Raw genomic sequence first — 23,493 nt, forward strand, 5'->3', positions numbered from 1 at the left:
TATTTGAGGTTTGAATTGTTTTTGCCTCAACTTTTGACTTTAGGTTTGGGAATCTGGCTTAGGCTAAACAGCATGTGCTCTGGTTAGAGCACCATTAGTTGGTGATTATACAGAATTGGAACTGCACCAGTACCATGATTTTGGGGATCAAAGGGGAGAGCTTCTTGAGGAGGTCCTATGACTTTCCAATGAGTTATGGAAGAGATGTGTTTTCTCCCTCCTTCCCTTTCTCCTACTTCCTTTTTTTTTAAATTTCATTTTAAAGTTTATTTATTTATTTTGAGAGTGAGAGAGACATGGGGTGGGGGAGGGGGAAAGAAAGGGAGAGAGAGACAGAGAGAGAGAGAGAGAGAGAGAGAGAATCCCAAGCAGGCTTGTGCACTGTCAGCACAGAGCCCAACATGGGGCTTGAACTCACGAACCATGAGATCATGACCTGAGCCAAAACCAAGAGTCAGACACTCAGCCAACTGAGCCACCAAAGCACCCCAAAATTTTATGTAAAGAGAAAGTGTGAGTGGGGGAAAGGGACGGGGGGGGGGGGGGGGAGAGAGAGAGAGAGAGAGAGAGAGAGAGAGCAAGAGAGAATCGCAAGCAGGCTCCATACCCAACATGGAGCCTGACACAGGGCTAGACCCCACAACCCTGGGATCAAGACCTGAGCTGAAATTAAGAGTCAGAGGCTCAACTGACTGAGCCACTTAAGTGCCCCATCCTACTTCCTTATTTTTTAAGCCAGTTGTGTGTTGACTGATGACAAGTTTTGGAGAAACTGGATGCATGCTTGTCTTCTAAAGAGAAGAGAAAGACAGGTGTTCTTCCGTTACAAATACTATCTTGAAGTACGAATAACCCAAGTAGATAACTGACCTGCTGGGTAATTATTACCAGAAAGGAACATTAGAGCTCAGTTTGCTTTCAGCTTTCTCAATTTTTATTGCTTGCCATAAATAGTTGTTTCACTTTTAACTGGTTTATAAGTAACAACTTCATGTAATAGCTTTCTTTGTTTATCTACCTTGGAGTCCATTTTCCAGGGAGTCTATGGGAAGAAAAACACCAGGAAGTAGCACTACTCAGTGCAGGGTATTGTATGAATGGTTTACTAAAAACATTTTCTTGTTGTTGACAATAAGGTTTGGATACAACTGCATTAAAAATTGCCCAGGCTATAAATATGAAGTAGAGCTCTGAGGATTGACTGTCTGTTCTTTTGTCCAGTGGAAATGGGTGAGCCTTCTGGTGAGACCTACTCATGTCCTCAACCTTCACAAAACCCTATATTCAGGCTCATCATCTCTTGGTAAAATCAAGTCACTGTAGAGCAGATACTTACCAGTAGCTAGCTATGCAGCAGGTGCCAGCTCATTCTCACTCAACGGTTGAGAAAACCTATATTCTTGTAGAGCTACTTGAAGGGGACACAGTCCATTCACTCTTTAGGAAAGTCTACCATCTATTCCTGGACCAAGCCAGACCAAAAGAGAGCTGGGTCCTATCAAGTCGATTAACATGAGGCATAGAAGTCCTCAGCACAAAAGAAGATCCCTAACCCTGATCTGAAATGGGAGTGGAGGGAGGTTTTCCAGAGAAAGCGATGCTTAAGGCAAAACCTGAAAGATAAGTAGGCATAGTAACAGGCAAAGAAAGACGATGTAAAAGAGAGCTGAGAGGTGAGACAGAGAGCACAGAATGTTGAAGGAACTGAGGACAATCCAGTGTGGCTACAACATAGAGTGTAAGGGAGGAAGTGGCAAGAGCACAAATAGGCAGATGGGAGCCAGATTGTGCAGAAATATAAAAATTATGTCAAAAAACAAACAAACCCCAAAACAAAGGTCTGAACTTTGTCCCAACAGCAATGGAAAGTCACTGAAAAGTTTTATGCAAAGGAGGCAACAAGCTGAGATGTACCTGTTTGGAAAATCATTCTGGTTGCACTGCAATGATAGAGGGGATCATTGGGAAAGACAAGGCTGGAGCTAGAAGACCCCTTGGGGGGCTGTCCTGGTAATCCAGGGAGGAGGTGAGAATAGTTGTAGAGAAGTTGTTCTGTCCATTGTGGGGCACACCATCTGGGGGCCCCAGAGCTCTGCAGTCACAACCTCCCACTTGGTTGCACCTGCTTTTTTTGAAAATAAGGATCACTCACAGTAGTCGTAAAAAACGCAAAAACCCAATACTTGGAGACCACACAAATTACAGGCAACTTAACTTTGTTTGTTGGGGATTTTTGAGGAAAGGAAACATTTCACTTTCCCATTTTATTTTTTTTAATTGGGGTTCACCTTTATTCAATATCTATACCATACTTGAGGTATGCACAAACTCGATAATTTGACAAATTAGGAACCACTTTTGATTCCCGTCTCTCCTTTATCCTTCACATCTGAGGAACCACAGAGTCCTGTAGACTCTGTCACACCCTTCTACTTTCTTTTCCACTCCTCAAGCTCCTACCTCCACCGCCACCCCCACAGCCTGTGTCACATCATCTTTCACTTCAAAAGCACCCTAACAGGCTTTCCTTTCTTTGTGTTGCTCTCTTCTATCCATTTTCCTCCATACAGACAGTGGTCCTTTCACATGTAAACCGGTCATGTCCACAAGGCTCCCATCATTCTTTCAATGCTCACAATGGCTCATGGACCTTGAGATAAAAGAAGGCCCCATCTTGCCTCCTTCTCTAGACTCAACTTTTACCACTCAACTCTTGCATTCTCTACTAAAGGTTTTCTGAATTTTGTTCTCTTCCTACCTTTGTACCTCAGTCCCAGGATTCACAAAAGCTATTCCTTGAAATGGCTTGGCATGTAGCATATTATCTCCTTTTTTGGTTATCTCCTTTTCCTGACCAGTTCTCATCTGAATTTGTCTCTTCAGTCCATCTTTCATAATTCCCAGATTTGGCTAAGTCTCCCTATTATGTTTTTATAAGTATCTTTAACTGTCCTATCACAACCTCCATCAAACATTGTTAATTCTCCTGTAAATGTATCTTTCTCCAGGCTGACCAATCCTGCCTTGCCCCCCTCATATATTTCCTGGTATAAAGAAAAGAGTGTCTCAAAAAAAAAAATGAATTATAAAACAATCCTGAAAAAGAAGAACAAAGTCGGAGGACCCACACTTTCTAACTGCAAAACTTAATAAAGTAGTAGTAATCAAGACTGTGTGATACTGACATAGGAATAGACATATAATTCAAAGGAATACAATTGAGGGTTCAGAAATAAGCCCATGAATCTATGGTTAGTTGATCTTTTGACAAGTGTGCTAAGACTATTAAATGGGCAAAGGATAGTCTTTTCAACAAGTGGGGTTCAGACAAGAAGATATCCAAATGTGAAAGAATGAAGCTAAACATCTACCTCATACCATATATAAAATTTAACTTAAAAGGGATCAAAGAGCTCAATATAAGAGCTGAAACTATAACCTTTCTTTTCTTAATTTTTTTTAATGTATGTTTATTTTTGAGAGAGACAGAGACAGAATGCGAGTGGGTTGGGGCAGAGAGAAAGGGAGGCACAGAATCCAAAGCAGGCTCCAGGCTCCAAGCTGTCAGCACAGAGCCTGACACAGGGCTGGAACTCACGAATCGTGAGATCATGACCTGAGCCAAAGCCGGATGCTCAACTGACCGAGCCACTCATGTCCCCCAAAACTATAACCTTCTTAGAAGAAAACATAAGAATAAATCTTCATGACCTTGAATTTGGCAATGGGTTATTAGGTACGACACCAAAAGTATAAGCGACAAAAGAAAAAATAAACAGGGCTTCTTCAAAATTAAAAACTTTTGTGCTTCAAAGGACACTAATGAAGAAAGTGAAATGACAATGCACAAAATGGGAGGTTTTTGCAAATTATATATATGAAAAGGAACTTGTATCTAGAATATATATACTTTTAAAACTTTTTATAACCTGATAATAAAAAAACACCCCAATTTTAAAAATGGGCAAAATATCTGAATTTTTCTCCAAAGAAGATATAAAAAATGGCAGATAAGGACATGAAAATGTGCTTGATGTCATTAGACATCAGGAAAATACATATCAAAACCACAACAAATTACCATTTAATACCCACTGGGATGTCCATGATCAAAAAGACAGATAATAACAAAAATGATGTCATTAGACATCAGGAAAATATATATCAAAACCACAACAAATTACCATTTAATACCCACTGGGATGTCCATGATCAAAAAGACAGATAATAACAATCCTCGGTGAGGATATGGAGAAATCACAATCTTTATACACTGCTGGTGGGAATATAAAGTGGTAAAGGCACTTGAAAAACAGTTTGGCAATTCCTATCTTATCCTATCTGACCCTAAACTTAAAAGAAGTTTAACATAGAGTTATCATATGAGCCAGTAATTCCATTCCTAGAGAAATGAAAATATGTGTCCACACAAAAGCTTGTATGTGAATATTCATAGCAGCATTATTTGTAATAGCAAGACAGGAAACAATTCAAATATTCATTAACTGATAAATGGATACACAAAATGTGGTATATCCAAATAATGGAGTATTATTTGGCCAGAAAAAGAAATGAAGATCTGATACATACTACTATTTGAATGAACCTTGAGAACATTATGCTAATTGCTAAGTAAAAGAAGCCAGTCACAAAAGACCACATATCATATGATTCCCTTTATATGAAATGCCCGCTATAAGCAAATCTGTAGAAACAATTAGTGGATTAGGATTTGCATAGGGCTGGGAGAAATGGGAGGTCTGGCAAACGATATAGCTAAAGGGTTAAGGATTTCTTTTGGGGATGATGGAAATATTCTAAAATTGACTGAAGTTGTCCAATTTCATGAATATAGTAAAAACCATTGAATTGTTCATGCTAAATGGGTGAAATGTATGGTGTGTGAATTATATCTCAATAAAACTGGTACAAAAAATTAATTGTAAGTGGAGAAATGAAAATAATATACAGAAAGTATGTGGAAAGGGACCAGAGGTGAAAGGGAAAAGAGAAAAAAAAAAAAGGGAAAAGAGAAAAAAAAAAAACCACAGGAAATGAAAAGTCAGAGTGGAAGAGAAAAAAACACCAAGAGGCATAGCTGGAAAAAAAAAAAAAGAGCAGGAAAGTAGTTGAAAGAAAATATTGAATGAGAGGGAGAGAAATTAGTTTATCAACAGACATATTTGTGACCCAGTAGGTGATCTATTTTGGAAAACATTCCATATTCACTCAAAAAGAATGTGTGTTTTGCCGTTTTAGGATGAAATATTATCAATATATATGTTAAGTACATCTGGTCCAGTATGTCATTCAAAGCCATTGTTTCCTTGTCGATTTTTTGCTTAGATGATCTGTTCATTGTTGTAAATGGGATGTAAGTGCTATAAGTCACCTACTTTTATTATATTATTATCAGTGAATTTCTGTTTGTGATTAGTTGATTTATATGTTTGGGTGCTTTCAAGTTGGCGTCATAAATATTGATGACTGTTAGATCTTGTTGGATAGACCCCTTAATTATGATGTAATGCCCTTCTTCATCTCTTGTTACAGTCTTTGGTTTAAAATCTAGTTTGTCTGATGTAATAAGTGTGGCTACTCTGGCTTTCTTTTGACATCTATTAGCATGAGAGATGGTTCTCCATCCCCTCACTTTCAATCTGCAGGTGTCTTTGGATCTAAAATGAGTCTCTTGTATGCAGCATATAGATGGGTCTTGTTGTTGTTGTTGTTGTTGTTGTTTTTTAATCTGTTTTGATACCCTGTGTCTTGATTGGAGCATTCAGTCCATTTACATTCAGAGTGATTACTGAAAGATATAAATTTAGTGCCCTTGTGTTACCTGTGAAGTTGGTGTTTCCAGTGATGTTCTCTGTTCCTTTCTAGTCTTTGCTGCTTTTGGTCTCCCCCCACCCTCACCCATACACACACTCAAAGAGTCCCCTTTAATATCTCTTGCAGGGCTGCTTTAGTAGTCACAAACTCCTTTAGTTTTTACTTGCCTGGGAAACTCTTTATCTCTCCTTCTATTCTGAATGACAGCCTTTCTGGGTAAAGTATTCTTAGTTGCATATTTTTCCCATTCAGCACATTGAATGTATCATGCCACTCCCTTCTGGCCTGCCAAGTTTCTGTAGACAGATCTGCTGAAAACCTGCTCTGTCTTCCCTTGTAGGTTAAGGACTTTTTTCCCTTGCTGCTTCCAGGATTCTTTGTGTATTTTGTGAATTTGATTATGATTTGTCTTGGTAATGGTCAGTTTTTGTTGAATTTAATGGGAGTTCTCTGTGCTTCCTAGATTTTGATGTCTGTGTCCTTCCCAAGATTAGGAAAATTTTCAGCTATAATTTGCTCAAATAAATCTTCTGCCCCTTTTTCTCTCTTTTCATCTTCTGAGACTTCTATGATATGAATGTTATTACACTTTAAGGAGTGGCTAAATTCCCTAAGTCTACATTCGTGACCCAATACCTTTCTTTCCCTCTTCTTTTCAGCTTCATTATTTTCCATAATTTTATCTTCTATACCACTGATTTGTTCCTCTGTTTTGGCCACCCTTGCTGTCATGGCATCCATTCAGGTTTGCATTTCAGTGATAGCATTTTTAATTTGGGGATCTTTTTAGTTCTTTTATCTCTGCAGTAAGGGATTTTATAGTGTTTTCTATGCTTTTTTCAAGTCCAGCTAGTATCCTTGTAATTTTTTATTTAAATTCTAATTCAGACATCTTACTTATATCTGTATTGATTAAATTCCTGGCCATCACTTCTTCCTGTTCTTTCGTTTGGGGTAAATTCCTCTGTCTTGTCACTTTGGAAGTAAAAAAAAAAAAAAAAAAAAAAAAAAAAAAGGAAGCTAGATCCTAAGTGTGTTTGGTCTGCTTTTTAAAAGGAGCTTGAAAAAAACGGAGGAGCTTGATCCAGAAACAATAAATAAAATAATAATATTTTAAAAAATTGCTTTTTCTGTAGTCTGTACCTATATCAAAAACAAACAAACCCAAAGGAAGCTAGATCGTGTTTCCCCTGGAGCTGAAGCTTTGCAGCACTATGTGATCAGTAGACTTGGTACACACCAGGAGTTTGTGCTGGTCTCCTGGGGGAGGAGCCTGTCTGTTGCTCTGGTTCTCAGACCTACTTGCCCTAATGGAGATGCACCTGTAGGGTGCAGGAGGCCAGAGTTCCACTTGTTGGCACTGCTTTGCTCACTGAACTCAGAGGTGATGGGCAGGGGGAGAATGGCTTCCTCCCACTCTCTCGTTTCTGCAGCAGGGAGCTCGCACCCACCACTCCTTAGGAAGCCCTCACAGACAAGCAAACGATCACCTCTCCTGTGTCCCTGGCTTCTGTCAGATCTTGACTTCACCCTATCTGTGTCCAAGCTGTCCACCTGGCAGGCGGCACAGCACTCCTGTGTTTTCTCTCAGGGGTGGCTGAGTTTTAAAACTCCAAGCCTCAGAGATCCTTCAGGGCTCAGACCCATGCTGGTCCTCTTGGGGAGGGTCTGGCTGTGCTGTGGCTGTTGCCAGTTTGTCCCAGAAAGCAGTCGCCCAACTGCGTGGCAGTTGGGCGTTTATAGGACATTGCAGCACAAAGCTGGTGCCAGGGTTTGCTGCCCTCAGCCGGCATCTTTGTTCCTGCGCTGGTGAATACAGCAGCGTAACATTGCCCAGCGGTTCTTTTGCCCCCAAAGAGGTATCACCCCTACCAAATGCACTCCAAGCCGGGGAACTGTTTTTTCCCCTGTGACCTAGGGGATCCTCGGACCCCACTGCCTACTCCCAGGTCTCTGCCCTCCTTCCCCACTGGAGTACTGCTAATGATGCCAGGCACCACCCTGGCTATGGTGCTGACCTCTGAAACTTCAAACTCTGTTCTGCTGTTTATACAAAAAACTTGCAGTATTTAAACCCTCTCCTTTTCCCACTCAATAGTTTGGGGGAAGAGTTTTCTTGTGCAATCCCCTACACGAGTTTTCACTCTTTTTTTTAAAACTCTCTCTCTCTCATTCCTCTCTCTGCGATCAGGGCTGTCTCCCCTCTGCAGCACCCACGGCTCTTTCCTCCCCCAGTCAGTTCTCTGCAGCTCCTACCTTCCATGAGCTGGTCTTTTTTTCTGCTCGTAGACATGCAGCTTTGTTCTCTCAGTCCTCAGAGCGGGATTCTTGGGTGTTCACAATGATTTGGTATTTATCTAGTTGTGTTTTAGGGAGGAGGCATGCTTAGAGTCACCCTACTCCTTCACCATCTTAACCCCCCTCTTCCTGCTTCTTTTCATAAATAATTTTTTATTGGTTCCTGGTTGTTCTGAGTTTATGTTATTGGTATGCTAGATTTTGTTATAGCCCCTTAAGGAGTTTTAAACTGTGTTTCATCATGCAATTAAGCTGCTTGTGGATCAGTTGGCACAGGAAGGACTTTTAGGATAAAGGATGGTGTCCTTCTCTTTTTAAAATCTGGGTGCTAGTTACATAAGTGTGTTTATTTTGTAAAATTTATTGAACTCATGATTTTTGCATTTTTCTGCATATATGGTATGCCAACATACATTCTAGGTTATTTTTTATTTATTTAATGAGAGGCAAAACAAGAAACAGACTCTTGTCTTAAAGTTTATTTATTTTTGAGAGAAAGTGGGGTAGGGGCAGAGAGAGAGAGAGAGAGAGAATGAGAGAGAATCTCAAGCAGGCTCCACACTATCAGTGTGAAGCCTGATGAGGGGCTCAAACCCAGGAACCATGACATCATGACCCGAGCCAAAGTCAGCCGCTTAACCGACTGAGTCACCCAGGCACCCCACATACATTCTACTTTAATAGGTTTACCTAGGTGGCACCTGGGGGGCTGAGTCGGTTGAACACCCGAGTTCAGCTCAGGTCATGATCTCGCAGTTTGTGGATTTGAGCTCCGTATTGGGCTCTGTGCTGAAAGCTCGGATCCTGGAGCCTGCTTCAGATTCTGTGTCTCTGTCTCTCTCTGCTCCTCCCCTGCTTGCACTCTGTCTCTCTCTCTCTCTCTCTCTCTATCTCTCTCTCTCAAAAATAAATAAATATTTTAAAAATAATAAGTTTATTTTTTTTAATGTAATGGGGAGAGAGCACCTGCCAGTCTCTTTGTCCTCCACTTGATTCTCCCCAGATGATGTGAGAGGCTTCTTTGTTTGTGAATATGAAGACCTGACTTAGCACCGCTCCATTTTTAATTCTTCCAGGGGGCTGAAGAATGGTTGTGTTTGGGTCCATTTTCCCATTTCCATCTGGTAAATATAGTAACTTCAGGCATAGCTTGCCTTCTAAAAGGCCCACTCTTCTCTCCCCAGTAGTGGAGCTCAAGCATATGCACTCAAAGGAGTGATTCTGAGTGGGTTTTCAGAATCTCTCCCAGGTTAAGTCATCCCATGATCTAGGCTTGGAACAGACTGGATTGTGACCAAAGATTCAAGCTATCATCCTCGATTCAGTTTTATCAATCACAGGATGGATCATTTTATCTTTATCTGACAGACTTTGATGCCTCTTTCTTTATTGGTTTGACACTCATAAGGTAAAGAGTATTTTATACTAGCAAATCCTAGTAACACCTAAAATGCAAATCACACATTTTATTAACAAATATGACGTGGCATCTTTGACCCCTCCATATGACTAAAATTTGAATTTCATTTTAAAACATGAAAATAATGATGTGTCTTTTTCTGAACCACTGGAGTTGAAATTTTACACATGGATAAGTTCCATTGATTTCACATGATTAATTGCTCATTAAGATGGTTACCTTAGCAACTACTACACCAAATAACAGTTTTTACAACTTTGACACACAGAGAAAGTTTTAAAGTAACTCAATAGCATTAAGTAAAAAGTGATATCCTCAAAAGCTACTAAAATTTTCACATATCAAATAAAAACTGCCTATCAAGTATGAAATTCTCAACACTGTAGACATCAAATACATAACATATAATTATCCTTTTTTTTAAAAAAATTATCCTTTATTATAGCTAAGTGAGCTGTTCTTATGATTTGTGGTATAATAGCCAGATTTTTTACCTGATATTTTCTGAATAACAGAAAAAAAAAAAAGGATTCTGTTGACATAAACTTTTAAAATATGCTGTTTAAACTTCTATAAATATGCTGTCAATACAACAACCCCCTTTCAATAAACATTTATTTTGCCAATTACACAGCTAGGATTTTGAGATATAAACCTGATTAAAATGTGGCCCAACATCTTAAGAAATTTGCAAGTAGGAACCTTTCACGTGTTTATTCATTCATTCAACAAATACAAAACACTTACATGATGCCAGGCAATTTTCTAAGAGAGGGGGTAGGGAGGTATGCACAGTGAACAAAATGAGCAAAAATCCCTGCCCTCAGGGGAATTTATATTCGAATGGGAAAAAAAAGAAACATGAAACAAATTAAAAAATATCCTGTTTATCGAGTTGTAAAACATGCTACTGAGAAGAACAAAGCAGAGAAGAGGAATAAGGTAGGGGTGTGTGTGTGTGTGTGTGTGTGTGTGTGTGTGTGTGTGTGTTGAGGGGCACAGCACAGTTATAATTTTTTTCTTGGGTCACAGAAAACTATAATATATTTAAACCCAATGAGCTGGAGTCCATTTAACTGATACAGCTTTTGTTGGCAGCATTGAAAACATCATGGTAGGTCTAGTCTAAGGTATGTCTTCTTCTCTCATTGAGGTATTGACTAGGGCCACATCACAGTAGGAGAGCTTCTTCATGGCTGGCCGGGTCTGCCCTTGACAACCACAGTGAGCACTATGGGTTGCTGCTCTCCATTTCTTCATGACCCACTCAGAAATGAGAGGCAACCTGATGGTGGCATGATGGTTAAGCTTATTCTTCCTGGACCTTCTCTTTTGGGGTGCCTGGGTGGCTCAGTCAGGTTAAGCATCTGACTTTGGCCCAGGTCATGATCTCACGGTTCCTGAGCTTTGGGTGAGCCCCGCTTCTTTCTTTCCTTCTTTCTTTTCTTTCTTTCTTTTTCTTTTTCTTTCTTTCTTTCTCTCTCTCTCTCTCTCTCTCTCTCTCTCTCTCCCTCCCACCCTCTGCCCCTCATGGGATTCTCTCTCTCCCTCTTTCGCTCCACCCTCGCTCACTTACAACCCTCTCTCTAAAATAACGGTCTTCTCTTTTGCTTCAGTTTTAGGAAAGCTGCTTTCCTTTCTGAATTATTTTCTTAGAAGGGACAGTTGTAATTTCGAATAGCGTAATCAAGGAAGTCTTCTAGAGAATGTACTATTTAAACAAAGATTTGAAGGAGGTGAGAGAGGTAGGTGTGCAGATATGTGGGGGAAGTGCAAAGGCCCTGGGGTAGGAGTGTGCCTGGTGTGTTACAGGTATGTGAGGCAGACATAAAAACAGATTTATGATAAAATGTACTTGTGGTAAAAAAGCACCCCTAAGAAAAGAGTGCTTAGAGTTTACTTTGTGTAATTAACCCATAAAAAGTACTTTTGCCTTAAGGGTCTCAAATACATTTATAAACAGTGACTACTTAACAAATATGATAATAAGGTAGACGTGTCTATTATGTCCATTTTATGCATATGAGGGGAGAAGATAAAGAAGAAAAAAATGTTAAGCAATTTGAATAAAAGCACGAGCATGGAAGCTATTTTGCCTGCGTTAAAAGTCACAACTTTGTACAGGGCAAGTTCTTTAACTTCTCTTTGCCTTGGTTTCCCACTTTAAACTGGAGATAATAATAATACCTCTGTCACAGGATGGTTATGGATATTGAGTAAGACAATACATGTGCCTCTGAAACTTTAATGTGCATACAAATCTCTTTAAAGTGCAGATTCTGGGGTGCCCCCTGCGGTTCTGCTTGTCTAACAAGCTCCCAGTGGTGCTGGAGATGCTGGCCCACAGACCACATCTTTTATACTGAGGTTGTAAAGCATTGAGAACAATGCCTGGCATACGGTAGGCACTAAATAAATTTGGCTATTATGTTTGCACACCGTTGAGGTGGCAGGGAAAAGATGAAAACCAACAATTTTCCCTCCTTTTCTATCAGATGTTTCCTGACAATACCTGCATCTTGAATGGAATCCAATAGGATTCCGAGCTCAAGTGACGAATGTAGATATGGATGAAACAGGCTTCATTTTCTCAATCTGACAAGGGCAGCCCTCGGGTGTCTCTTTGGATTTATAGTTTTAGGCTGTGTCAAAGGACTCTGCACAGTAGGCATTCATTTACTGGATGAAAAAAAAATGTCCAGACTGTCTCAATAAACATCCCTCTAGGAATTAACAGTGCTGCTGCAGTTTGGTTTTATTTTAATACCGTGGCATGGTTGCCGAATCATTATTTCAAGAATGTGGCAATTGTGTTCTAAAATTTAAAATACGTTGTTTTAGTCTCAGAGCGTTAGATTCTAATGCCCTGCAGACTAGCTCGACTACTTCAGGCTTCCTGTGCCCTTCAGCCCAGACTTTACGTGCTAACAGTGCCCTCTACTGCTCAGGAGCAGATCTTTGCTCCTAAATCCGACCAAGAAAACTGGACTCGCTTACCACACAGAAGCGGTTGGCGTCTGCCTTTAAAGGAGAGAGGGTGGCAGTGCAGCAGCTGTCCACGCCGCGAAGAGCTGGTTGGTAGGTCGGCTGCTGAGCAGACCACCGGGACCCACGGAGGGGAGAGAAGAGCGGGCTTCAATTTGTTGCCAGACCCCTTTCGTGCCCTCACGAGCACCAATTTGCTCTATTAACCTCCCTTTTTTCCCACACTAACCTGATCCTCCTCCGCCTCCTCCTTAAGGTTAGCTGTACTGTCTTCCACCCGCCAAACCATGATGCTCTTTTGGAGAAATATACGGGGACACAAACCAGTCGTCAGGTGAAAGGCGTTGCCTGCCGAGCAGAACAGCTCTTCCTTCACAGTGATTAGAGCCTTTCATTTGTAGCACCGTCTCAGCTTTTTTCCCATGCCTTTGAGTACACACAGCTGTGTAACTGTCACCATAATCTTTTTCCAAATTAAATTAAATTAAATTATTTTACTTCATTTCTTTTATTTTATGCGAGAGAGCGCATGCGAGCAGAGGAGATGGGCAGAGGGAGAGAGGGAGAGAGAATCATAAGCAGGCTTCACATTCAGAGTCCGAAGGGGGTGGGGGGGCTCGATCCCACCACCCTGGCACCACGACCTGAGCTGAAATCAAGAGTCAGAGACTCAACCCACTAAGCCACCCAGGCACTCCTGTTACCATAATCTAATCTTGGAACATTTTCATCATCTCAAAAAGAAAGTCCTTACCCATTACCATTCACTCCGCATTTCCCTCACACCCCTCAGCCCCAGGCAACCTGCTGTCTTTAATCTGACTACCCTACACATTTCACAGAAATGGAGTCATACAAAATGTGGTCTCTTATGAATGAGTTGGTTCGCTAGCATGGTTTCAAGTTGTAGCATATCAGCACCTCGATCCTTTCTACTGCTAAGTAATATTCCATTGTATGAATGTACCATGTCTTACTTATCCATTTGCCAATTTATGGAAATTTGGGTCGTTTCCACTTTTTGGCTATTATACATAATGCTGTTATGAATATTCATATATTTTTGTGTGGACGTATGTTTTAATTTTGTTTGGGTAGCTACCTAGCAATGGAATTACTGGGTAGTATAGTAGCTTTATGTAACATTTTGAAGGACTACAGACTGGTCACATCTCTTCACCTTTAAGTGGGACTTCACAATCCACCCTCACCTGAGAATAAAAAACATTAATAAAGGGGGACATTTTTGTTAGCCTGATGACTGCTACATAGAATATACTAGAATTATGATCAGGAGGTTTCTAACATACGAATTAGTCAGTCTTGATTCTCGAAGAGCAAAAGCCCCAGTCCTAACCCAGAGAATTATTCTTCTATATTATTCAACTCTTGAGACTGTCCGGTATTTTCTTTCTTCACAGTTCTTCTGAACATGACCGCCAGCATAAATGTTTTTACATTCTTTTGAAGCTTATTTTTCTGACCCACCACTTAGAGCTACTCTTGTTTGGAATTGTATGCTTTCTAGGCCTTCCTGGAAGCAAGCATAGTAGTCATCCCCAGTAGGTGATTTGCAATGTTTAGTTTTTTAAAGCCATAATATCAATTAGTCAAATAATCACAAGTGTTTCTTGAGCATTTGCTCCCCATGCAGCAAAGTGGGAACAGCAGAAGAAAGATAAGAAAGTTCTTGTTTTGGAGAAGTTTTTAGTCCATTTGGGGAGGAAAATAAAATTATAACTCAAAATATCACACCAAGTGCCCAAATATCTTCAGTGATGCATTGTCTTTAGGGCAGTGAGAGCCAAACGTTTCCAGGTCATGGCAAACATAGACTATGATATTTGCATGGAGACAGGGATAAATGCGTATGGACACTGGGATGTCTAGGTACCCCCAACCTCCCCAAAGTAGGCCACTACCTCCATTCACTTATAACCCATGGTGGGACATCCCAGTGTGGGTGGAACACCCTAGCCTACAGGATAAATTCCAAACCTTTTTTTACTTGGCATTCAAGGCCCTCAGCAAACTGGCCTTAATCTACCTTTCTAACCATTTCTCCTATGAGCCTTTAATATCTAACAACCTGGCTAGCTTGCCGTCTTCAGGGCACTCAGTGCATTCCCTAGAGTGTATGTCTTCTCCAAAATGAGGCCACATTAGATAATTATTGATGGGCTGTTTGATTCTCACCCCCACATCTTCTCTCACATAATTCATGCCAACCATTCAAACGTTCCCCATCCCTTCAGGCCCCCACTTATTTCCCTGTCCTTTGAGACATTCCCTGACCCCTCCAGCCCACAGGGCTTCCTTCTTTCTCTGCATGCCCATGTCGCTCAGTATTTAATCTACATCTTGACTTGTAACGGTACATTGCCTCCTAGTTATTAAACCATGTCAGACACATAATTGTGCTCTGTCCAGCTGGAGCCTCCTCCTCCAGGCCTTCAGGGCAGATAAGGTGCTCCCATGTGGGTGTACGTGGCACCCTCAGGAACTCTGGAGAAGAGGGAAGATGAAGGAGGGCCTGCCCAGGGGGTGTTGATAGCAATGGTACCGCATTGTTCTATAGTCTGCTTTCCATCGTACACCTGTTACTTCAGGGCTTAGGTATTTCGGTGCTTTCTCAGAATCTTTAAGCAAAAACAAAAACATGATCTGGAAGGAATAATATAACTTGACACTACTCTGGGCTGTACCGAGATACAAGGCAACAATATTAACCCACTGAAGGCCTGAAACAGAGTACAAACCAACAGGCTCTTTGACCTGCTCTGCAAGAGCCCGACAGGAAGAGGAAGAGGAGGAGCAGCAGGAGGAAGAAGAGGAGGAGGAGCAGCAGGAGGAAGAGGAGGAGGAGGAGCCACAGGAGGAGGAGGAGGAAGAGCAGCAGGAGGAGGAGGAGCAGCAGCAGGAGGAAGAGGAGAGCAGGAGGAAGAGGAGGAGGAGCAGCAGGAGGAAGAGGAGAACAGGAGGAAGAGGAGGAGGAGGAGCGGCAGGAGGAAGAGGAGGAGGAGGAGTGGCAGGAGGAGGAGGAGCGGCAGGAAGAGGAGGAGGAAGAAGAGCAGCAGGAGGAGAAGGAGGAGCAGTAGAAGGAAGAGGAGGAGGAGTGGCAGGAGGAGGAAGAGCAGGAGGAGGAGGAGGAGTGGCAGGAGGAGGAGGAAGAAGAGCAGCAGGAGGAGGAACAGCAGCAGCAGGAGGAAGAGGAGAGCAGGAGGAAGAGGAGGAGGAGTGGCAGGAGGAAGAGGAGGAGGAGGAGCCACAGGAGGAGGAGGAGGAGGAGGAGGAAGAGCAGCAGGAGGAGGAACAGCAGCAGCAGGAGGAAGAGGAGAGCAGGAGGAAGAGGAGGAGGAGCGGCAGGAGGAAGAGGAGGAGGAGGAGCCACAGGAGGAGGAGGAGGAGGAGGAGGAGGAAGAGCAGCAGGAGGAGGAACAGCAGCAGCAGGAGGAAGAGGAGAGCAGGAGGAAGAGGAGGAGGAGCGGCAGGAGGAAGAGGAGGAGGAGTAGTGGCAGGAGGAGGAGGAGCAGCAGGAGGGGACAGAAGTTAAAAGGAATCATCAAGCAACTGAGATAAGTGCTCTCCCTCCATTCTATACTACAATTACAAATTACACTTCTCTGTTCCTAGTGGATTAATATCCTCATGTGCTTCTCCATTTTCATGTCATTTTAGGCCATATTGGGAACATATAATATTCCATTTAATTTCAGTTTACTACAATTTTAAACAGCAATTTGTTTTCTGGTTACTCATTCCAATGCCTTCCCAGAATGCTCTTGGGATCCCAGGCACCCCAGGGCCACAGGCTGGCCACTTATCTCAATCCCAGCATCTTCAGTGACCTGAAGCTTTATACTATAGCTTTTTCTCCCCCCACCCCCAATATGGCCAATAGATGTTGACTCAAAAAGGAAATAATGGACTTTAAAAAACAGACTTAGAAAAGGTAGCGAAACAAGAAGGGAAACGCTGCTGATTTGGTAAATGCTCCTGGGTTTACTCCGGGTCATCCGTGCACTGTGGCAGGACCAGGGAGACCCATGTGAGGGGGAGCCTTCAGCGAACTCACGGTGCAGACGGGTGGAGTCGTCTCCCAGACATTTTAGCTGGGGAACAATGGCTCTTAAATACAGAGAACAAACTGAGGGTTGCTGGAGGGGTTGTGGGTGGGGGGATGGGCTAAATGGGTAAGGGGCATAAGGGAGGACACTTGTTGGGATGAGCATTGGGTGTTATATGTAGGGGATGAATCACTGGGATCTACTCCTGAAATCATTATAGCACCATATACTAACTTGGATGTAAATTAGAAAATAAATAAGTTTAAAAAAAAGAAAAGAAAAGAAAAGAACTGGGACCAAGAGCTTGATCCCTTTCCTTTTTACTTCAGATCTCTTAAATTTTGTTTGATGGGGAAAATGCGTCTGGCAGGAAGCCCCTGCGAGGAGTAGTGTGCGGCGTCAGCACCCAAGATTTGGGATTAGAAAAGGGCTGGGGGTTTGGTTCCGCAGCTGTCCACGGAACCTATGTCCCCCCGCCCCATGTGCCCCCTAACAGCTGCACTGAAAATGCTGGAATGCCAGGATCCCTAGCCAACTTGGCTGAGTGAGACCCTAAGGGAAGTAGCATCCCACCCGCCCACGTCAAGGACACATTGCCTTGCTTAGCACGAGAGGTGGGACCGAGCAGGAGGCTCAGCCCCAGCATTCTCTCCCCACCTGTCATACTTCATCAGCCACATCAGGCCTCTGGCTTCAGTGATGACGGTGGCGGCAGCAGTGATGTAGAGGCATCCCTGGAGCCATCGAGCAATCAGCATCAGTGTGAGGGGCCATCCAGTCTCAGTTTGGGCCTTAGCAGTGAGGCGAGAGTAACCAGGGCTACCCCTCCGAACGCACGTGTGCATCTGTGGCACTCGGGTTCGTGGCAGGGGAAGGGCCTGACAGGGTGAGGAAGCCCAGCCTAGTAATCAGGGAAGATGGGACCCCATGTGGAATGACATCATTTCTGCCCCAAGTAAGGGAAGCAGGACATAAGGATGCCATATATATAAATATCAAATACATTACATTAATTAATATACCACAGCATAAAATAATGAGTGCAAGACAACTCTGTACAGGACCCTGTGGGGAGGAGGACCTGACCCTGCTCAGAGGAGGTGGACCTAATCCAGGCCACTGCGCATGACCAAGTAAACTGACACAGCACAGCTTGAGCAAGAGGAGACACTCAGAAAAACTGTGGTGTGACTGGAGCCCCCAAACTGCCTTGTACAAGGTGGATCTGCACCCAACCATGTATTTGGACCCCAAGTAGGTTAAGTATGAAAATTAGCCCCATGGTAACAGGTAGGGCATATTGTGGCAATATTACGCAGATTCTGTGATGAAAAGAAGAAGAAGAAGAAGAAGAAGAAGAAGAAGAAGAAGAAGAAGAAGAAGAAGAAGAAGAAGAAGAAGAAGAAGAAGAAGAAACAGAAGCAGCAGCAGCAATAGGTGTTGGGGTTGAATCCTGGTCTGTCACATATTCACTGTGTGATCTCAGACAGATCCTAATTTACGTTCTGTAAAATAAACTCTGGGTAGCGAGGAAATAAAGCAAAATACTGGAGAAGAGAGAGAGAGAGAGAACGAACCAACCCAGCATCAAAAACCAACATTACACAGCAACTTGTCACAGAATTACAGGATTCCTTCTGGAGATCCTGGCTGTTGTAAGTAGGGGTAAAGGATGTCATGGAAATCAGATAAAGGGTATGAAAAAGGGAGACTGCATGTTGATTAAATGCCAATTCTTTGTATATAGGATCATTTTATGTATGTACAGCCTGTCCAATAAACGTTAAGACACTTGACTGGGCAATTCAATTTCTGAAAAGTATACTTTAAATATGGGCATATAAAAATTTCTATTCTTTCTTCTATGATTTCCTTTTCCCCAAAACTTCCCTTTTTCAATTACAGATTTTTTTTCATTTTCTATTTTCCTACACCTGCTGCAATTTTCTACTTCCTTATAAAAATACTCCTTTCTCTTGGAACCCAGAAGTCTTCAGATTATATTTAGATTTCTTTCAGCTCCTCCTTCACTTAGTTATGCTATAGGTACTCCGATGTGGTACCTCTCATCTTTATTTGCATATCAGTACCCCAAATTCCTTATTAGCTTTGGTCATCTCGGAATTTCCACCCAAATGTTGGTCACTATGAGACACTCTCATTGATGAGAAAAGAATGTGTGTGATCTATATTGTTTTCACTGAATTTTTTTTTTTTTTTCAGAGTTTCTTACTCTTACAGCCTGGAAATCAAGATGCCTAGCTTACCTTTTATTCAATTTAAAAACCATCTGGTTCTCTCCCTGGCTCTCTCGGTCATACTGATCTGACTTTACCCTGTCCATATCCCGTCATAATTCATGACCATCAGGAAAAGGACCTGCAGAAGTGCCCTTCATTCCTAACAGGCTTGGGACAACAATTTGCTGGGGCTGAAATTAACATCACTTCAGTAGAAAATCACAGTGAAATGCAACAGGGAAGAAAGGATTTTAAAAATATGCCTTCCCTATAGAAATTCAGGCAGTAATGTATCGACAGATGGAGAGCCACGGGCATCAGTTAGAGGAAAATTACTCAGAACTACTGCTGTGCAAGGGGCTGGCACAGGAACTACAGCTTTGCACGTTGGGGAGTTGAACAATGAACAATTTTTACAGGCTATTGTATGTTGGTTTCTCTAATTAACAGCTAATTAAATGTCTATTTTATTGCACATCTAGTTTTTCAAATTTCTCAGGATTTCCCCAAATCCATAAAGCTACTTGTACCACATAACCTAAGCGTCGACTCAGAGGTATACATATATATTCCACTATTTAGAATGGAAAGATAATTTTGAAAAGGAGCATATAAGCCAAGTGTGGAACCGAAAATGTACATAGTTTATGAATACATGAATATGTGAAGAGGTACCAAGTATAATATCAATCTTCCCATGTGCCATAATCATGTTCCTGGTGATGAGAAGCCATATTATTTTTTAATTAAAAAATGGGGAGTATAAAGTGAAACTAATAAGAGGGGAGAAGGAAACTTTTGGACGTGGAGAGGTTAATAGCATAGATTGTGGTGATGGTTTCACAGGTGTATACTTGTCTCCAAGCTCATCAAGTTGTATACACGAATTACATACACCTTTTTGGTATGTCAAAAAATTAAAAGTAAAGTTTTTAAAAATTAAAAATTTTATACCCTCTCCATTGTAAAGACATGTAGGGGTGGTGTGTGTGTGTGTGTGTCTAAAACTCCAAGTAAATGAGGCTCTCCAATAGGACTTTTAATTAGCAATCAAAGGGATGGGGCATTCTGTTGTCTTACTGATGTACTAAGGCAAATTAACCTATGTCTCAGGTCCCCTCACCTCACTTCTTACCATTCCTCAGGTGTACCTTCCATTCCTACCTCACTGAATTACAGTGCTTGAGTTTCTCCAAATTTGACAGGCCTCCAAGACCTTCCTTAAATCACTCTCTCTGTTCAAAATGCAAAAGAGTGCTTGCATTACTCCAAATTTGGCATGCCTCCAAGACTTCCTCAAACTGTTCTTTTTCCCAGTTTTGTTCACCTGGCCTATTTACCACAGACTTTTGAACCACTATTAGCTTAGTACTGCCCGTTCTCCACAAAACACTGGCTGAATAAATGAAATGTCTCAGGGGAAACATACTGTCATCGTCATAATCAATAAATTTCTATAGATCAAGACATTGAGGTAACAAGGTGCCAAGGTACTAAGAGATCTACATTAAAAGATCCATGATAACTAGGGGCATCTGGATGGCTCGGTCAGTTAAGCATCTGACTTTGGCTCAGGTCATGATCTCATGGTCTGTGAGTTCAAGCCCCATGTCAGGCTCTGTGCTGACAGCTCAGAGCCTGGAGCCTGCTTCGGATTCCCTTTCTCTCTGCTCCTCCCCTGTTTGTGTTCTGTCTCTCAAAAATGAATAAACGTTAAAAAAAATGTTTTTTAAATCCAAGATAACAAAATTCTAGAAAAAATAAAAGCTAGAGTCATTTGGAAACATTCTGAGTGTCAGGACAGTCGGAGGACCATACATGAAGGAGGAACATGCCATTTCTTAAGGGTTATGTTCATGGGCATCCTAGACTGTTCACTTCATCTAATGGAAAACCCAATGATAACGAGATTATTTAAAAACAGGAGGGGACTCTCAGTCCTGGGGTTGAGGATGCACAGAGTCAAAGAGGGTGGAAATTGTGCAAAAGCACAATCCACCAAGTTTTCACAGGGAAGATCTTACCAAGGGAACCCCCTGCTCCATCAGGCTTTAACTCGGGTTTCCCTTAGCAATGTTTTATGGACCTATTTCTTCAAGGACCACACAGGACACAAAACAGGTAATCCTGAATGATCTAGGGAAGGCTAACAGAGTGAAGTGTTGGCATTATCAGCCCGTGCCATAAGTTTTAAAAAGTACGTTAAAAGTCTGTTCTGGCTATTTTCTGTTTTCTAATGAGTTTGTTCTTCAAAATGCTTGTAGCCATTTTCAGATTCAATAAAAACATATTAAATAGTGTCTTACTTTTTGGAAGGAAAGCAGCCCACAGGGGTTAACAAAAAGGAGGCTGGGAGGACAGAGGCAGTGGCCGGGTCTGCGCCGGTCACTCAGTTGTCCACAATGACAGCGGTGTAGCCAGGGCCTGTGTGTTAACAAGGCATTTCCTACTTGTCATCTGCGAGCCTGAGAGTCAGCTTTTTAAGCCAGCTGGCAGCAGGGCCTGTCAAACTGAGCAATTCCTTTCCAATTCAGCCCAACTGTAGGATGCAGAGTCATCTTTAGCGGTTAGAAACTACCATATATTCTTGAAGACTTGATGTGAATTGCAGTGGTTTTAGCCTGGCGACCTGCGCCTGCCCTTGGACCAAGAGAAGTGGTCGGAGGTGAGGAAACACATGTCCTTTCCGGCTTCCGAGGGGAGTGAGGAAGCAACAGGCTGCCTGACAGGGGTTCTGACGCTGTGAAGACCCTGCCTTGGACATGCAGAGGAGACAACATCCTTCCGACCTCAAACACAAAGGGCAGCCTCTTCCTCTGGGGAGGTAACCCAATATTCTCTGTCCTGCAGATGGCTCGGCAGGAGCCACACCATGGAACTCTCTCCAGCGCTCCTCTTCCCAGCTTCTTGGAAGTGACAGTTGACTGTGAAAGCACAAGGAAGTCCACATATCCTCTAATATGATGAGATTTGTGTCATAAAAAAGTCATACACATTTCTTGAAAGTACACGATCAGTACAAGCCTCACTGGCTAATTGTCTGTTGCAAATGGTAAGGATGGAAGGGTCTTTGCTTGTTTTTCCCCTCTTAAGGGCACTCTTAATGAGCAAGGACTATCAGATTCGGAGAATCTGTGTAAATAGCCACATAGTATTTTTACCTATGTGCCTTACCAGAGACACTTGGATATTGTTTTGTTTTGTTTTGTTTAACATTTATTTATTGATGAGAGAAGGAGACAGATAGAACATGGGTGGGGGAGGAGCAGAGAGCAAGGGAGACACAGAATCCGAAGCAGGCTCCAGGCCCTGAGCTGTCAGCACAGAGCCCGACACGGGGCTCAAACCCACGAACCGTGGGACCATGACCTGAGTGGAAGTTGGACGCTCAACCCACTGAGCCACCCAGGTGCCCCCGAGAGGCTTGCATATTTAAACAATTCTTACAACAAAATAGAAATGATAATTGACATAGCAGGCCAACTGGTACATCTTATACTGCTTGTCCATCTTACTCTTCCTGGACAGCCTTGCGGACTGGTGTGACACAGTTTTAGATTCAGAAAGGCAGAGAATTAAATCCTAGCTAGCTCCATTGCTAACTTGCTCACTCACAATGAGTTCAAAGGAACTTGAACTAAACACTTTACCTCTCAGAGCCTGTGGAATGGGAGTAGTAACACTGTCTCACAAGATCAGTGGTAGTTGTAAATAATGTGACTGCTCTTACCCCATTTTCTGGTTTCATTTTCTTGACAACATTTACCACTGTCCGAAATACAATAGTACTTGTTTATATTCTGTCGATTGCTCCTTCGGCCCCCCCATAAGCTGCTGAGGAATAGGAATCCAGACTACTGCCTTTGTTCAGTACTGTTTTCCCATTTTCTGGGGCAGTGCTTGGCACATAGTAACTGTTTGGTAGGTATTTACTGTATGAATAAAGGTGAAATTAAAACTTTTATAAAGCACATAATAGCAACTCAATAATTGGTAGTTTTCTTCCTTCCTAAGAGTTTAGGTTTACCTCTGTGTTCACTGTAGCAGTACGTAGCTCAGAAATAACCTGGACTCTGGATGGAACTAAAGGGCATTATGCTAAGCGAAATTAGTCAGCTGGAGGAAGACAAATATCATATGACTTCACTCATATGAGGAATTAAAAAAAATTTTTTTTTAACATTTACTCATTATTGAGAGATAGAGAGAGACAGAGCATGAGCCGGGGAGGGGCAGAGAGAGGGGAGACACAGAATCCGAAGCAGGCTCCAGGCCCCAAGCTGTCAGCACAGAGCCTGACGTGGGGCTTGAACTCACAAACCGTGAGATCACGACCTGAGCCGAAGTCAGACACCCAACTGACTGAACCACCCAGGCGCCCCCGTATGAGGAATTTAAGATACAAAACAGACGAACATAAGGGAAGGAAAGCAAAAATAATACAAAAACAGGGAGGGGGACAAAACATTAAAAGACTCTTAATATAGAGAACAAACAGAGGGTTGCTGGAGGGGTTGTGGGAGGGGGGATGGGCTAAATGGGTAAGGGGCATTAAGGAATCTATTCCTGAAATTGTTGCACTATATGTTAACTAACTCGGATGTAAATTAAAACAAAACAAAACAAAAACATTAAAAAAAAAAAAAGA

General features: G+C 42.2%; 2 long non-coding RNA genes across 3 annotated transcripts in view; one reads left to right on the top strand and one right to left on the bottom strand.

The window, feature by feature from the left end:
• Window positions 1-552: 552 nt before the first annotated feature.
• LOC109269398 (uncharacterized) overlaps window positions 553-23,493 on the bottom strand; it is a 200,390-nt gene continuing 177,449 nt past the window's right edge. For both annotated transcript variants that reach the window (XR_008420078.1, XR_002081058.2), the window contains one exon: window positions 553-791. This is a non-coding gene — a long non-coding RNA (uncharacterized LOC109269398). The remainder of the gene's footprint in view (window positions 792-23,493) is intronic.
• On the top strand, window positions 12,435-13,030 carry LOC109269400 (uncharacterized). The gene is made up of 2 exons (XR_002081061.2): window positions 12,435-12,631; window positions 12,795-13,030. It is a non-coding gene; the product is annotated as an uncharacterized LOC109269400 (long non-coding RNA).

The sequence above is a fragment of the Panthera pardus genome, unplaced genomic scaffold, assembly GCF_024362965.1.
Source record: "Panthera pardus isolate Hobbes unplaced genomic scaffold, ASM2436296v1 HiC_scaffold_7, whole genome shotgun sequence".
Lineage (NCBI taxonomy): Eukaryota > Metazoa > Chordata > Mammalia > Carnivora > Felidae > Panthera > Panthera pardus.